The 17,804-nt window shown below is 48.9% G+C and overlaps 1 pseudogene across 1 annotated transcript; it reads left to right on the top strand.

The window, feature by feature from the left end:
- Window positions 1–4,219: 4,219 nt before the first annotated feature.
- Window positions 4,220–16,913, top strand: LOC100592212 (annotated as a pseudogene). The gene is made up of 19 exons (XR_004030528.1): window positions 4,220–4,303; window positions 5,992–6,106; window positions 8,025–8,105; window positions 8,963–9,001; window positions 9,263–9,311; window positions 9,412–9,495; window positions 9,592–9,698; window positions 10,738–10,824; window positions 10,933–11,040; window positions 11,234–11,321; window positions 11,704–12,055; window positions 12,179–12,353; window positions 12,630–12,698; window positions 14,025–14,100; window positions 14,533–14,624; window positions 15,194–15,296; window positions 15,388–15,488; window positions 15,578–15,731; window positions 15,818–16,913. The product of XR_004030528.1 is annotated as a golgin subfamily A member 6C-like (transcript).
- The last annotated feature ends 891 nt before the right edge of the window (window positions 16,914–17,804 follow it).

Genomic DNA, 17,804 nt, shown 5'->3' with positions numbered 1-17,804 from the left:
CTAATTTTAGATATTTATTATTTATTTGTTTATTTATTTATTTATTTAGTTTTTAGAGACAGAGTGTCGTTCTATCACCCAGGCTGGAGTGCAGTGGTGCCATCTCGGCTCCCTGCAACCTCTGCCTCCCAGGACCAAGCAATTCTCCTGCCTCAGCCTCCGAGGTGGCTGGGGCTACAGGCCCATGCCACCAGGCCCTGCTAATTTTTGTATTTTTAGTAAAGATGGGGTTTTACCACGTTGGCCAGGCTTGTCTCGAACTCCTGACCTTAAGTGATCCACCCACCTTGGCCCCCTAAAGTGCTGGGATTACAGGCAAGAGCCACCGTGCCCGGCCCTGGCTAATTTTTTCAAAGTTTTTTTGGTAGAGGATGGGGGTCTCACTATGTTGCCCAGGCTTGTCTTGAACCCCTAAGCTTGAAGAATCCTCCTGCCCTAGCCTCCTAAAGTGCCAGAATTACAGGCATGAGCCACTCCACCTGGCCCTTTGCCCAGTGCTTTAAGAGGCCAAGGCAAAAAGATTGCTTGTGGCCGGGAGTTTGAGACAAGCCTGTCCAACATACAGAGACCCCATGTCTATAAAATAACAAATAAAAGAATGTTTTCATCTTTATAGCAAGCATATTTTTCACAGATTCACTTTTGGTTTGTGCAACAAAAACCCAAGTTTTAAAAATGAAAGAATGAGTTGGGTGCAGTGGCTCACGCCTGTAATCCCAGCACTTTGGGAGGCTGAGGTGGGCGGATCACTTGAGGTCAGGAGTTCATGATCTGTCAGTCCAACATGGTGAAACCTTGTCGCTACAAAAAAACTACTAAAAAAAAATAATAATAATTAGCCAAGCTTGGTGGGGCAAGCCTGTAATCTCAGCTATTTGGGAGGCAGCAGTATCACTTGAACCCAGGAGGCAGAGGTTGCAGTGAGCTGAGATCGTGCCACTGCACACCAACCTGGGTGATGGAGCGAGACTCTGTCTCAAAAAAAAATAAATAAATAAAAATTAAAAATAAATAAAAGTAAATTGGCCAGGCGGCATGGCGAGTGACACCTGTAATACCAGCACTTTGGGAGGCCCAGGCGGGTACATCACCTGAGGTCAGGAGTTTGAAACCAGCATGGCCAACGTGGGGAAACCCCGTCTCTACTAAAAATACATAAATTAGCCAGGCGTGGTGGTGCACACCTGTAATCCCAGCTACTCAGGAGGCTGAGGCAGGAGAATTGCTTGAACCCAGGATGCGGAGGTGGCAGTGACCCGAGATCACATCACTGCACTCCAGCCTGGGTGACAGAGTGAGACTCCGTCTCAAAAATAAATAAATAAATAAATAAGAGAAAATGAGCTTAGGGATGCAATCTAAAGATCTGAAATTATACCTGTATTTTCAAATGTGACATACCAATTCCTGGCCACAAGTGCCACTTTATTTTATTTTTAATTTTCTTTTTATTTTTGAGACAGGGCCTCACTCTGTCACCCAGGCTGGAGTGCAGTGGCACGATCTTGACTCACTGCAACCCCCGCCTCCCAGGCTCAAGTGACCCTCCCATGTGAGCCTCCCTATAGCTGGGACCACAGGCACATGCCAACACACCTGGCTAATTTTTTGTATTTTGCTGGAGACGGGGTTTTCCCATGTTGCCCAGGCTGGTCTCAAACTCCTGAGCTCAGATGATCCATCACCTCGGCCTCACAAAATGCTGGGATTACAGACCTGAGCCACCATGCCTGGCCCACAAGTGCCATTTTAAATGAATCATCTTTTATTATATTTACTTACTTATGCACACATGCCCAGCCCTATTCTCTAACAGTATTTGTGATAGCTTACATGAACACACGTAATCATTAGGATAGAAACCTAAATGGATTAAGACCCTAAGGGGCAGAACAAGAAAAAAAGGATGGCAAAATTCGGACAGAGGTAACTATTAATATGATGCAAAAATGCATACCATAGAGTCTTGGACAATTTCTAGGCATGAGTCACAAATTTAGGTTTAGATTCCTTTCAACCAGAGCCAATAGGGAAATGCAATCAATTAAAAAATTCATAGTGTTAATAAGCGAATATGTCTTAGAAGAAGCATAACTTTTCCTTACATCAAGACCTTAAAAACAATCATCATTATACAGGCACTGTGTGACTGTAAACAACATTCTGAACAACATCCCTACAATAATTATTACGCAGTGTTTCATGAAAGGAAGAAAGCTGAGGAGACATATTACAGTGAGATCCTTTTACAACTCCTTAAGAAAGGAGATAAGCCCAATATAAGAAGGAGGCTGTTAGGCCAGGCACTGCTGGCTCACACCTGTAATCCTAGCACTTTGGGAGGCCAAGGTGGGTGGATCATGAGGTCAGGAGTTCAAAACCAGCCTGACCAATACAGTGAAATCCCGCCTCTACTAAAAATACAAAAATTAGCTGGGTGTAGTGGCAGGTGCCTGTAATCCCAACTACTCAGAAGGCTGAGGCAGGAGAATCGCTTGAACCTAGCAGGCAGAGGTTGTGGTGAGCCAAGATTGTGCCATTGCACTCCAGCCTGGACAACAAGAGCAAAACTCCATCTCAAAAAAAAAAAGAGGAGGCTGGTAAAGAAGACAAAGTGACAAAGTATGACTCTGGTAAAAACCCTCCCATAATCACTTCATATGAAAACTTTCTAGTAGGTTTAGGGCCATTTACTTTCTTACCCAGTAAGGAAAGAAGTTTTGCAAGAAGGGTTCTTCTGCAGGTATGATTTCCTGCATACTATCCTCTCCTGTCCTGCTGGTACAGCTTGTCCTGGTCATGCAGAGACCAGTTTTTGTATGACATAAATAAGCACTGCTATTCCAACAGTACCATCTACATGGGGAAACTTGTAATATGTGGGCAAGATTTCAACAGGTTTTTCCTAAGCAGCCTAGGATAAGGTTTTTAAGGGAATTAGCCTTAAGAGGTGGGAGATACATTAAGCTGAGTGATAAGTTCATGAGGGTCCAATTCATTCTCTTTCCACTTTTGAAAACATTTGAAATTTTCCAAAATAAAAAAACGAGAGCTGGGCATGATGGCATGTACCTATAATCCCAGCTATTTGGGAGGCTGAAGCAGGAGGATTGTTTGAGCCCAGGAGTTTTTTTTTTTTTTTTTTTTTTCCTGAGACAAGGTCTCACTCTGTCACCCCAGCTGCAGTACAGTGGAATGATCACGGCTTACTGCAGCCTCCACCTTTCAGAGCCCAGGAGTTTGAGACCAGCCTAAGCAACTTAGAACCCGTTTCAAAAACAAACAAAAAAAACTCCCAAAAGACAAAAAAAGAAAGTATAATCATGTTAAAGATCCTCAGAGATAAATGAAGTAACATTTGTCACAAATAAACGATTATAAAAAGCAGACAAAAATAAAACAAGAGTAGATGGATATAAAGCGTGCCCATTAGAAATTTCAGAAATTAAAAAGTAGCAGTGAAAATTTAATGGAAACTCAAAAGCAACCCAATTAAAAACAGGCAAAATATTTAAACAGGCATTTTACCAAAAAAGATATATGAATGGCTGGAATTGGTACATTAGGGAAATGCAAATTAAAACCACATTAAGATACCATTCACATCTACTAGGACGGCTATAATAAAAAAGAAAATAACAAGTGTTGGAAAGGGTGTGAAGAAATAGAACCCTCAAATTTTGCTGAAGAGTATGCAAAATGATACAGCTACTATGGAAAACTGTCAGTGTCCTTAAAAATAAACATAGGCCAGGTGCAGTGGCTCATGTCTGTAATCCCAGCACTTTGGGAGGCCCAGATGGTTGAATCACTTGACGTCAAGAGTTCAAGACCAGCCTGGCCAGCATGGTGAAACCCTGTCTCTACTAAAAATACAAATATTAGCTGGGTATGGTGGCGCATGCCTGTAGTCCCAGCTACTCAGGAGGCTGAGGTGTGAGAATTGCTTGAATCCAGGAGGCGGAGGTTGCAGTGAGCCGAGATCGTGCCACTGCACTCCAACCTGGGCGACAGAGTGAGACTCTGTCTCAGGAAATAAACAAATAAATAAATAAGCAGACTTAAATTTACAGTCACCAAACAAACTTACATTTACAGTCATATCAAGAAATTCCACTCCTAGATATATTTCCAAGAAAATAAAAACATATGTTCCCTGGTTACGCCTCCTCTGGCTCAGTCACACAGCCACCTGGTAGGTGACTGGAGGTGTTCACTGATGTGGCCCCAACCCTACCTCCCTCCCCACCCCATGATGTTAGAAGAAACTCAATAGAACAAATTGGCAGCAGCCAAGAAAAAGGTAAAAAGCCAAGAAAAAGGTCATGGCCCCCCAACCTAGCCAGAGATTCCCTCCGATGACAAGACCACTCCCAGAGTCCACAGCACTCCTGAGGCACACCAGGCTGGGCCCCCTCACCCCAGCGCCTCTGGGCTCCCCGCACCAAAGTCTTGTCAGTCAGCCTCACTCCTTCAGCAAGCAGCCCAGCCTCTGCCCTCGCCAATCACTCTGCGGTGACTTTTGGCAGGTGACTGCTGGGGCTCCCTGCTCCATATTCAGCTCTCACGTCCTGCCACCCCAAGCCCAACCTCCCTGGGTTCTTTGGGCTCACCTCTCCAAGGACCTGGGCCCCCCAGCCCCAACCCCCACAGCATTGCCAGTCATCCCTGGGTGACTTTGGGCTGGTGACTCCTGGGGTTCCCTGAGCAGACTCTGCTATCCCCTCCTGCTGACCCAAGCCTGACCTCCCTGGGCTCTCTGGACTGGCATCTCCAAGGACCTGGGTCCCAGCCCTACACCCCCCTCCCCCATCGTGGATCGGCAACTCAGCCATTGCATCAATGTGGTTCCCCCCACCCCCAGGAGGAGTGGAATGTAGTGATGTCACAGTCCCCCTAGGAACTGTCATTACTGCTGCAAGACCGGCCTTTGATCTTACAACCCAGTCCCCTAAGCATTCTCACCCCATTTCTGGTTCCTCTGGTCACAGCATAAATTTCCGGCTAGAAGGGAAATGGGGACTCTGGGACCTAGAGCAAGAGGTTTCAGGCTGCCTTACTCCCTTCACATAGACATTGACAGTGGGAAAAGCCTACACTTCCCCTGTGAGCCCAAAACGTTGACAGTATCTCTGGGTGGTGATGGGAGAATGGGCTTGGTTTGGTTTTCTCCCAGGCTTCTACTCTCCAGAGAGACTTTAACATTTTTTTCTGAGTTCTCCACCTCATATTCTAATTCTCCACGGTTCTGGGACCAGACTGCCCTTCAGTCAGTGGTCTCTGAAGTGAGATTTGCTCATCTTCTCTGGAACAGATCTTGGGAAACTGAACTTGACAGCTTGAATCTTCCTCATATCATCTCAACTTGGGGTACATTGAGTGCCACAGGATAAATGTGGGAGATCTTTCTGAAGCATCAGTTTCCCTTGATTCTCTTGAGAGAGAAAAAACATTAATATACTTATGGATGACCCTCACATAGGTTTCTAAGAGTATACCAGACTTCTCTCTGAAATGAGACTTGGGTTATCCTCTTTCTGATAAATTCCCAGATTTAACAAAAAAGCTGCCTTCTGCCATGAGGACACATTGATATAAAAGTTTGAGAGATACTGGTGCACTTCTTCACACTAACAGACATGTGAGGATGTATGACTCTAAACCACACAGCGTGTAGTTCTTGCCTATGTAATGTTTACTTTTCTACCTCTGCCTCTGGTTTTGGTCCCTGGCAGCTGCTGATTCATGGCAAAACCCTAGAGCTTGGAGTCAGAAGACTGAATTTAAGTTCCATTATTGCCCCCCCCCAACTTTTTTTTTAGCCATAATATCCATCCCTCTCAATCATTAAGTGATTGTGACAACACCTTGTACCATTGTTGGTGGCATTAAATCAGATGGTGTATAAGAGTATTTTGCAAAAACTGTAAGGAAGGCGTGGCTGTAGGGGCTGGTAGTTCTCATGAGTATTACTGCTCTTCTTTCCCACAGCTAAAAGAATATCAGCAAAGGAAGAGCCCTGGTGTTCCAGCAGGAGCGAAAAGAAAAAAGAAAAAAAACTGGCAGTAGCCCTGAGATTGTCTCAGCTTGCCACTCACCTGGGGATGTGAGTCTTGGCTGGCCAGGCTCCTGGGGACAGGGGGCCCAAGGGGCAGTAGAGGGTAATTGTTGAGATTGCTGGGTACTGGTTAAGAATTCTGGGTTTGAATCCTGCTTCTCCATCTCCTAGGGATCCGATTTATGGCAAGTTTCTTTGGGCCTCTCTTTTCACATCTGTAAAATAGGGGTAGTATTGTTTGACTTCCATTTGTGAAGTTTAAATGAGATTCCTTATTGTTGTTGTTTTCATGTTAGCCCCTAGTATGTGGCCTGCTGTAAACACCCAGGATACCCAGGAAACGGTCATTGCTGTTTGATTTTCCTGATCCCCACTCTCAAGGGGAAGCTGGGCTAATGAGTACAGCCATTTGCCATAAGGCTGTCCTTTTAGGAGTCACTGAAGGGGAACCAGGGTGTGGTGAGGAGAGCCCCAGGCACTGGGAGCAAGAGAAGGTCTAACTTGCCACCAGCTTGCTGGGTGACCACAGAAAAATCACTTCTTCCGCTAGGCCTCAGTTTCCTCCTCTGTAAGATGATACTGGATAAGATCAGTGTCTTTCAAACTTGTTTTTTAGCTGGAGCCCCCTTAGTTCAAGTGAACTCTTACTCAGGAGTCTGTTTTTTTAATGGAGGTGGAGGTCTGGAGCTCTACCAGATTCATCGCCCATGTCCTGGGCCTGAGGAGAGGGGTGCAGTGAGCATATTAAGAGCTGCATTGGTCAGCTGACTCCACTCTGTGACTGCATCACTCGGGGGACTTTTCCATGTATTTGTTCCTGCCCCTGGCAAGGCAGCAGGTGGCCATTTGGAAGAATGGCACAGGCCATGGTTTTAATCTCCTCTGCTCTTCTTCAGCATTTCCTTTTCCTGAATCCACATCTTCCTCCTACCCTGACTTTCTTGCTTCTCTGTAAGCCACTTCTGTCTTTCACCCCCTGCCTTCGTTTTTCCCTTGTCACCTCCTGTAGATTCAGAACATTCTGAAGGTGCTGGTGTCCAACCTTAACCACTCCAATGGGGTAGCGCTCCCCCATTGGACAAGTGGAAGGTGAGGCAGTGCCAAGACCCCTCTCTGGGTTGCTGTCTGCAGCTGTGCTTGGCCCTGAGGCTTCTCTGGTTTGGGGGATACTTGGCCTCTGCCTTGTTTTATGTTGCTGCCATTAACCTTCAGCCTGTTTCTGTCTGCTTCTTCACCTGCTTGATTGATCGATTGGGTTTTTTCCTTCCCCGCATCTTTTATCATCTTGGAAATGGTGAGACCTAAAAGTTTAAAAGTAATTTGGGAATAACATACAGAGCACGCATGTGGGATTTGGGCCTTTTTTTTTTTTTTTTTTTTTTGAGACAGAGTCTCACTCTGTCACCCAGACTGGAGTGGAGTGGTGCGATCTCCGCTCACTACAACCTCTGCCTCCCGGGTTCAAGCGATTCTCTTGCCTTAGCCTCCTGAGTAGCTGGGATTACAGGCACCTGCCACCACGCCTGGCTAATCTTTGTATTTTCAGTAGAGATGCGGTTTCACCATGTCGGCCAGGCTGGTCTTGAACTCCTGACCTCAAGTGATCCACTCACCTCAGCCTCCCGAACTGCTGGGATTACATGTGTGAGCCACTGTGCCTGGCTCCTTGCTGTTTTTATACTTTCTCTATATACATAACTATTTCCCATGTAAGTTTCTTTTTTTTTTTTAATTTCTCATTTTTATTAATCCTGCATCATCTGTTACACTGAAGGATCTAGAAGTAAGAGGCCCTGGGCCAAGGTGGAGTGACTCTGCAGGACAGCCCTCCAACCTCCTCTCACAGTGGGGGCTGGGTGACCCTCTGCCAGCTGAGACAGCCCACACACACCCCAGCCCTAATGATTGTTCTGTCTACCTCTCCCCACAATCCTCTTCCAACTCCTCCTCTCTGCATGTGCCTCAGAGCCAGTACCAAGAACTAGCAGTAGCCCTGAAGTCAAGCTCCGTGACAATCAATCAACTCAATGAAAACATAGAATCATTGGTAAGAGTCCAGTGGGGTCCCCTGATTCCACACTGCCAATCCTGGGCCTTATTTTCCCCTTGGGGACCGGAAGAAAGGGGCTGGGGGCTCCTGGTGCCAAGGGCAAATGGGGAGCTGGAGCACCCAGGCCTCACCTAGAGGGACCCCAGAGCATGGAGCATGAAGCTTGGCTCTTCTGTTGCTGCCCTCTTTGCCGACTGTCTCTTCTCCAGACACCCCTGCTCCAGTCCTTGCCACACACGCCCTGGGGTTGTCACCTCTCAGGGAAGTGCTAGCCTGACTGGTTGTCAGGGGCCCTGTATTTCTGCCCTGACTCAGTCCCCAATTTGCTTTGAGTCTGGACAAGCCACCTGTCCTCCTTGGGCTCGTGTTTCCAGAGGAGGTAGAGCATCAAAGGTCTCTGTTACCTCTGAGAGTCTGAAATTTAAAGGCCCCTAGAATGGAAACCTGAGGGCCCAGAGCTCCTGTCTGTCCTTTTCCATCCCATATCTGCTGTGAAGAACCACACCTGGCCCGCATGTGCTCAGTAAATGTTTCTTGAATGAAGGCATCTTTCTAAATCACAAGCTGGCAGAAGGGTGGGTCTTCCTGAGACTGTCTCTCTAGAGGTTTATGTTACTGTCCTTTCAAGATAATCCAGATTCAGACTTTGAGTTCTGTGGCTGTGGGCAAAAACCAACAAAGACCCAAATCCTCTGTCCTTGGGAGCTTGAGGAGAGTTGACCAGTTCGTGTTGCCATTGGGTCTGAGAATGTTGCCTTTAAAATCCATTGCTGGCCCCTGCCTACCGCTTCCTAGTCTGGGGAATAGAGTTGAGGAGGCCACTCTCAGTCACCTGAATTTGAATCTCCCCACAGAAACAGCAGAAGAAAGAAGTGGAACATCAGCTGGAAGAAGTAACATGATTTCTTTGCTCACAACATGACTGCTGGGTTTGGGGGGCACTCAGATGTAGAGGTGCCAGTCTCATCTTGTCCATTCCCGGCCTGGGGAAGAAGGCTCACCCCTCAGATTCCACCCCATCCCCACAGGGTCCCTGATAACCTGGTCCCATGGGTGGGCCTGTCCTGGGGCATTGGTGGCATTCTGGGGGCATGTCTCTTGCTGTGCCATCTCTGCCTCCCTGTGGTAAGAGCTCTGTCTTCCTCTTCCTATAGGCAAAGAAAGCAAACAATGAAATACACAAAGCACAAACAGAGCAGTTAGAGATGAGTGGCAGGTGGGGAGATTTCTCCTGTCCTCTGGAGAATGTTTCTTTCCTTCTCTTTCAGCACTTGCTTGGCTTTTCTCCCAAATGTTTAATTCCAGACAATCAACATCCTCAAGTTGGAAAAGGCAGACTTGAAGACCACCCTTTACCATACTAAACGTGCTGCCCGACACTTTGAAGGTGGTAATCTGGGCATCCCATCATCCTTCAACCTGGCACCTTGACAGGTCTTTAGGGGGAGTCTTTTGCGCCCCATCTCAACCTCTCTCATTACAGAAGAGTCCAAGGATCTGGCTGGCCACCTGCAATACTCCTTACAGCGTATTCAAGAATTGGAGCGGGCTCTCTCTGCTGTGTCTACACAGCAGCAGGAAGAAGACAGGGTGAGTCCAACCAGCTGCCCCATCCCCTGGCAGCCTGGCTTCCCAGATTGAGGAGTGAGCCTAAAGGTCCCTTCTGCAGGATGGAGTGTCCTGCCCAGAAGGCAGCATGGTCATTTCTCACTACTTTTGTGTATGGTTGTTAGAGGCAGCCTGGGGCTGAGTCAGCTGCTGTGAGTGAGTTGGGGGGCACTGTGGGGAGTGAGCACTGGATGCAGAGCTTGGAGGCCAAGTGCCTGCCCTGCCCTTTCCTGGCTGTGGCCTTGGCCAAGTCCTAGGTGGAGTATTGGGTAGTTGTACTGTGAAGGTACAGAAGAGTACCTTTAGTATGTTACCGTTTCTGTAGAGAGAGGAAAGGGGTGTGTGTGTGTGTGTGTGTGTGTGTGTGTGTGTGTGTACTATGATAATATACAAAAACATGTCTGCAAGCATTCATAAAAAACTCAGGAGAGAGTAACAGTGTGCCTGGGAGACACCTCCCTTCTTTACCTTCTGAGTTTTGGACTATATGAATGTATCATCCTTTCAAAAAGCGAACAAAAGATTAATTTCCCCCTGCCTATCTGTGCCCCCACCCCCAGCAAGAAAAATGGGCTTACAGAATAGGATAGACCTGGGTGTTCAAATCCCAGCTCTGTCTAAGTGATCTTAGGCAAGCACTTAACCTCGAACTCTCGATGTTTTTGATCTACAGAATAGAGGTAATCCTGGTAACTGTCTCATATGGTGGTTGTGAGGATTAAATGGGATTGCTAGCATGGAACCTGGTGAAGCACTCCATAACGGTTCAAACAGTGGTAGTAATAACAGTAATAACAATAGCAATATTATCTGATCTCTCTGGGCCTCTGTTAGCAAGCTGTAAATTCGATCTCTTTCCCTGTCCCTTCCAACTTTACTGAGTTCTTTTAATAACCAGGCCACGGGCTTGGAAATGCCTTGATCTTTACTAACCGAGTTGTATATTGAGCCTAGCCCTAGCCCTTTTAAAGGGCACTGCCTGGGCTCTCCAGATCGAAACTTCTCACTCTTCACCATCCAGTCCTCGAGCTGCAGTGAAGCGGTTCTCCAGTGGCGGTTACAGCAGACCATAAAGGAGCGGGCGCTGCTGAACGCCCACGTAACACAGGTGAGGCTTTGCAGAGGGAGGGATGTGGAAGGAAGATGACCCCAGGTGGCCAGGAGCAGGTGAGGACCAGTGACAGCCCTTCCTAACTTCTGTGCCCATTTCTTGCAGGTGACAGAGTCACTTAAACAAGTCCATCTAGAGAGAGATGAATATGCTCAGCATATAAAAGGAGAGAGGGCCCGGTGGCAGGAGAGGATACAGAAAATGTCGGTGGAGGTGAGATCTGACCCTTCAGCCCCCAACCTTCGATAGGCCGCTGGATCTTTCTGGGCATCCGTAAAATGGGAATAGTACAGCGAGAGGTGGTCATGGGTCTGGGCTTTGTGGAGATGGGGGCAGAGAGGGAGATGGTGGCCTGTCCAGCCACCAGCCCCTCTCTCCAGGGCCCTTTCCCCTGTGCTTTGGGCAGGCTCGCACATTGAAGGAGGAGAAGAAGCGTGACATACATCAGATATAGGAGCTGGAGAGGAGCTTGTCCGAACTCAAAAACCAGATGGGTAAGATGGGGCTGGTGTGACCTGGGAGCAGGACTGACATCAGAGGTCTGTGGGGGTGGCTTAGAAGGCCCCAGGGAGGTGAGTGGATGGAAGGGCTTTGAGGCAGAGGGAAAGGGGTCTGTGCCAGGAGACAGCAAGTTTTGTCATCTCCATAAGCCTCAGGGTCCCCATGAGCAAAGAGGGAGGAGTGCCCATTGTCAGCCACCCACAGTGCTCTCTATCTGAAAGTGGCTTGGAAATTGGCTACCATCGGGTGCAAGGAATCATTAGCAGTGAGGCCAAGTTTGGGAAGCCTGAGAGGAGCTGTGCATCAAGAGGAGGGGTTTTTTTTTGAGGGGGGGTGGGGAATCCAGAGGCCCTTATTGTCTGCTTTGTTTCTCAGCTGAGCCCCCATCCCTGGCGCCCCTGGCAGTGACCTCTGTGGTGGAGCAGCTACAAGATGAGGCCAAACACCTAAGGCAGGAGGTGGAGGGTCTGGAGGGAAAGCTCCGATCCCAGGTGGAAAACAATCAGGCCTTGAGTCTGCTGAGCAAGGAACAAAAGCAGAGGCTCCAGGAGCAGGAGAAGAGCCTCCGAGAGCAGGAGAGACTGTGTGAACAAAAGGAGACGCTACGGGAGCAGGGTGAGAGGCTGCGAAAGCAGGAGCAGAGGCTACACAAGCAGGAGGAGAGGCTGCGAAAGGAGGAGGAGAGGCTGCGAAAGGAGGAGGAGAGGCTGCGAAAGGAGGAGGAGAGGCTGCGAAAGGAGGAGGAGAGGCTGCGAAATGAGGAGGAGAGGCTGCGGAAGGAGGAGGAGAGGCTGCGGAAGGAGGAGGAGAGGCTGCGGAAGGAGGAGGAGAGGCTGCGAAAGGAGGAGAGGCTGTGAAAGCAGGAGAAGAGGCTGTGGGACCAGGAAGAGAGGCTGTGGGAGAAGGACGAGAGGCTACAGAAGCAGGAGGAGAGGCCGTGAAAGCAGGAGGAGAGACTCACGCTCTCCCAGAACCACAAGCTCAACAAGCAGCTGGCGGAGCCATAGTGCAGCTTCGAGCATCTGGTGGGTTGCCCCACCTGGGGAGCCTGCCCTCATCCCTATCCCTCCAGGCCTTTGTTTCCCCACCTGTAAAATGGGGCAGTGTAGCCCTCACATGAAATGGTACTTCTAAAGGCACCTGTGAGCTACAGCTCATCAGGCCCTGCTCTGATGGCTGTGGGGGAGAAGGGATGATTTTTCTAACCTGCCTCCACCCTTCCCGGTGATATGGGAGGCAGACACCCAGTTCTGGTGTCTCCAGCTGCAGTGGGTGGCCGCTGATTGCTTCTCTCTGTGCAGAACAATGAGAACAAGAGCACACTGCAGTTGGAGCAGCAAGTAAAGGAGCTGCAGGAGAAGCTAGACAAGGCGAAGGAGATGGTAACCTCCACCCCATCCAAGAAGGGCTGGGAGGCGGGCATCAGCCTCTGGGGAGGGGAGGTCCCAGGCCAAAGGCAGCTCCAGCTGGGGGGCAGGTGACCCCAGCACCTGCCAGGGCAGCCCTATGACTGTTTCTTGCTTCCTGCCCTCTGACTTTTAGAGGTGGGTAGCCCTGGGCTCCTCCCAGATCTGGACATCATCATCACAGCTAGAGGCATGGAGCCCCCAGTCATAGGGGAAGAGACAGTGGTACAAGACAGTCCTTATCTGGGCATGGTGGCTCGCACCTGTAATCCCAGCACTTTGGGAGGCTGAAGCAGGAGAATCACTTGAGGTCAGGAGTTTGAGACCAGCCTTGCCAACATGGTGAAACCTCACCTCTACTAAAATTACAACAACAAGAAAAATTAGCCAGGCATGGTGGCGCATGCCTGTAATCCCAGCTACTCAGGAGGCTGAGGCACGAGAATCGCTTAAGTCCAGGTGGTGGAGGTTGCAGTGGGCTGAGATTGCACCACTGCACTCCAGCCTGGGCCAGAGAGTGACACTGTCTCAAAACAAAACAAAAAAGCCTCCTTAGATTCCAACTGGATTCCGGCCTGGGTTCCGCTGGTCACCGTTCAACTACTGTTCATCTCTTAGTCTCTGTTTCTGTAACTTCAAAAGGAAGTTAGCATTTTCCTTGCAGAGGTGCTGAGGATTGAATGAGAGAATACGTGGAAAGCATTAGGCATGTAGCACACTTAGCAGATGGTGGTTGGCTCCCTCTGCTTTTCCACCAGTCTGTGGCCTACAGTTTAAATGATGGGAAGAAGGACATGAGATTTGAGGCTGGGGAAGGAGGTATGGGGTTCTAGGCAAGGGAGGAAGCCTCTTAGGCCTGGAGCAAGGGACCAGGGTCCTGGGCAGGTGACAGAGCCCCACAGTGCCCTCGCTACCCTATTAATGGTCCCAGAACCTGGAAGCCAGCCACCACGTGCCCTCATGCCCAAGGTCTTCCTGCAGGTGGAGCTGAAGAGCCAAGAGTCTCAGAGTCTGCAGCAGCAGCGAGACTAGTACCTGGGTCACCTGCAGCAGTACACAGCCACCTATCAGCAGCTGACCTCTGAGAAGGAGGCGCTACACAGGCAGTTACTGCTGCAGACCCAGCTCATGGACCAGCTGCAGCAGCAGGAAGCTTGGGGCAAAGCGGTGGCTGAGATGGCCCGCCAAAAGTTGCAGGAGACCCAGGGAAGGGAGTTGCTGATGACGGGGCCCCGAGGGGGATGACCTGGCAACCTCCGTGCCTTCTCACTCTGCTTTCCATCCCCTTAGGAGCACCTAAAAGCTGCCAGCCAGCAGAACCAACAGCTGGAGACCCAGTTGAGCCTCATGGCTCTCCCTGGAGAAGGTACAGGAGACCACTCAGAGGAAGAGGAGAGAGCCACAGGAGGAATGGGGGACTGTTAGCAGCATAGGATTGAAGGGTTGGAAGAGACCTTTAGAACTGCTGGTAGTTATGCCAACCGGGTGTCTGTACTAAGTTCGGCATCAATATGGTGACCTCCTGGGAGCAGGGGGCCACCAGGTTGCCTAAGGATGAATGAACTGGCCCAGATCAGAAAGGGAGCAGGTCAGGACTCCTGCACCAACTGGTAGTGGGACTGTGTCTGGGCAATATAGCAAGATCTTGGTTCTTAAAAGGAAAAATAAAGAACAGCAGCTCATTCCTATCTGGGGAGAGGCCGGCTCAGGGTTACACAGTGAAGGTGGGGACAGAGGTGGGCCCACGGTACCTCCCTTGTTGGGTTGTCTGAGGACCCCTCTGGCCACCTCCCTACAGGAGATGGAGGAGAACATCTGGACAGTGAGGAGGAGGAGGCGCCTCAGCCCACGCCAAACATCCCAGAGGACCTGGAGAGCCAGGAGGCCACGGTGAGCCTGACTTTCCCTGCCCCACTTTGCCACCTTCCTCTGTGGTTCCTCCCAGACCCCCTTATGCTCTTGGCTTTCCCACCTTCTGATTTCTCTGGCCCCTCACCCCTTCTGGGAGCCAGTGGTCAGACACCTTGTCACCTGTGACCAACAGGGGCACTCTCTGAGGCCCCAAGGGAAGAAGCTGTGCTCCACCTCCCTGCCTCATTTGTTCTGTCTATGCCCCTACAAGAATACTCACCTCTTGCCTTCAAGTGGCATTTTTGAACTCCACTGGAGCCAATTCCCAGGAGGAACAGACACGGCCATGCTATGTGGGCAGTGGAAGGTGCGAAGGCTGTGCTGCCTGCACCGGGCTCATCTGGTGGCCTTGGCCTGGAAGGAGCCAGAGGCAGAGGCCCCGGCCCCAGGGAGGACTGGGGATGAGTTTGTGTGTGGGGAGAGCTACCGGGTCCTGAAGGAGGCCATGGAGAAGGTGAAAGTGGGTGAGTCCTGGCATGGGCCTAGAAAAGCGGGGGCGGGGCAGAACAGGTCACTCCCAAGATGTGACCCCATTATTTTGGCTCCAGAGCAGCTTTATGGACCTCCCGAAGGAGAAGGCAGACGGGAAGGAGCAGGTGGAGAAACTAGAGCTTGGATTCATCCAGCCCTCTGGAGCGACAGATGGCATAAGTGAGCGGGAGGCCAGGGCATGGGCACGGGGAGCTGCAGGGCCATTGGAGCTGCAGGGCCACCCTAGTGTCTGAGCCATGTCCTCTCGCAGGAGAGTCCTTCACCGTATATGAAAGCCAGGGGGCAGTGCCAAACACGTGGCACCAGGAGATGGAGGATGTCATCAGGCTGGCCCAGAACGAGGAGATGAAGGTAGGGCGTGCAACATCTCTGCGGGGGTGGGGGTGGGCATGGGCGCTGGTGCAGGCTCCAGGGTGGGAGCTGAGCACCCCTCCCTTCAGGTGAAGCTGCTGGAGCTGCAAGAGCTGGTGTTGCCCCTTGTGGGCAATCATGAAGGGCATGGCAAATTCCTCACCGCTGCCCAGAACACTGCTGATGAGCCCGCTCCAGGTGCCCCAGCCCCCCAGGAACTTGGGGCTGCCGGTGAGCATGATGGTGAGTAGAGCCCTCAGGCGGGGTGGGCAGGCAGGAGCAGGGGAGGCTTGCACTGCACTCAGACCCCCGCGTCCCTCTCGCCAAAGATTTTTATGAGGTGAGCCTGGACAACAGCGTGAAGCCTGCACCAGGAGCGGCCAGGGAGGGTTCTCCCGATGACAACCCCACTGCACAGCAGATCGTGCAGCTGCTTCCTGTAATGCAGGACACCCAGGAGCACCCAGGCTTGCCCAGCAAACCCTGCGTGCCATTCTTTTACCAGGCAGCTGAGAACAGGGAGATAAACATCATCATCATCTAAGAGCTGGTCAAGAAATTTAAAACAACAACAACAAAAAGTTATGGGGTTAATCTCCTACACAATTCATTTACTCCATTTGAATGTTAGAGCCACTCACATTTATTTGTGTTTCTAATTTACCGTTTAAATTTATTTGTAAAAAGTTAAGGGAGAGTTGGTCTTTCCCTGATGTTCACTCTGGCATCCTTTAGCATTTTTGTTTTTAATTTGATAATTGTAGGTCATTAGCATACATATCGAGTTTGCCCTTAGGTGGTGGGAATTCAAACACACAAAGACCCACTATTTGCACAAAACTATTCTTACTGGTTTGGAACAGGCTGCCATGCTTTTTTAATGTTATTGCAGCATGTATATTCATTACAGAATTCAGATAAAATTTGCTTATGTTCTGCTATTACGTTTGATCGAATCCTAACCACAGTGAGCTCTTCATTAGCTCAATATGTGGTTTGCCCTCAAATGCGCACTGTTTATTACTTTGTAATATGCCACTGTGAGTACTGACATTTACAGTTGTTTAAAGGCCGAGAACTGGAAACAGCCTTTCCCCTATTTTGTGTGTATTGGGGATGGGAGTAATAACATTTTGGGGAGCTTTTTAAATCTCACAGAAGAGGAAAGTGGCCTGCTCTGGCAGGTGTGTGCAGGATAGAGTGTGTTTCATTTGTTCTGGTGCCAAGAATGAGCGCTGTACTATGGTAGTTCCCTTAGGATTTGTATGTGCTCTGGGATCTTGAAGATATTGCATCATGAGCTGTAGCAGTTGTACCCTTTCTTGATGACCTAAAAAGGGATTATTTCTGAGGAATGAAATGCTCCCATCATTGACTGTGGGTGGATGTGGAAAACCTTTTCTAGCTTAGAGCATTTATATCTACAATACATTTGAAAGTCAGAGTTCATGTTACCTGTTTTAATCACATGAGTATATGTCCCAGTACACAAAAGGGCACTGGTTGGCATTCTTCTTAATGTATTTAGTAAAGATCATAAGAAATCCTTTAAGAGTTTAAATGTCCCTGGAAGAGGCATACAGGCTCTAGTCAAGAATGAATTCGAGTGAAGGAAAGCTATGTGACACTTGGCCTTCCTCTATGTTCATGGAGCTTCTTTGAGGCCAGAAGATTGATTTTTACCATCTAGACCTCTCTGGCTAATACCTATTCTTCAGCCACATTGGTTACTCTGACATAGGAATTTACTTCTTTTCTTTGAATGGAAAACACTTTAAAAATAATAACAACCACTATTATAAACCAATATATGTGAGAGTACTTAGTTGATACAAAAAGTTTTAGTAGACAGTATTATACTACATATGAAAATCAAGGCGAAATTTATGCAACTTAAAATGTTTACAAGCCGCAGTGCAATCTACGGTTTGTGAATGTCAAAGTATTATGAGGAAAAGTGTCTATAAAATCACAGAGTTATGTTTCCTCACAAAGTTCTTCACAAAGAGTGAAATATGTTTTTATACCTCTCGGTTTCAGTTGGAGGCATATTTTGTGCCATATTTATGTTAATGTGCCTATACGTGATGAATGAATTATTTCAGTCATACATTGCCTAAATCATAACTTTAAGATGCGTGGGAAAGAATCGTCAGCTAAAACTTCATGAAGTTCTAATGTCTGTGTTCCAAAATACATCACATTATTAGGATGCAGGGAGAGATGTATGTGTGCTCCCTGGGGTGGGCATTTCTAGTTACTAGACCATCTCCATTTTTAGCATTTGGCATCCTCATACTTTTATAAATATGACAT

Source organism: Nomascus leucogenys, chromosome 6 (assembly GCF_006542625.1).
Source record: "Nomascus leucogenys isolate Asia chromosome 6, Asia_NLE_v1, whole genome shotgun sequence".
NCBI classification, from domain to species: Eukaryota; Metazoa; Chordata; class Mammalia; order Primates; family Hylobatidae; genus Nomascus; species Nomascus leucogenys.
This window is presented reverse-complemented; position numbering and strand designations above follow the sequence as displayed.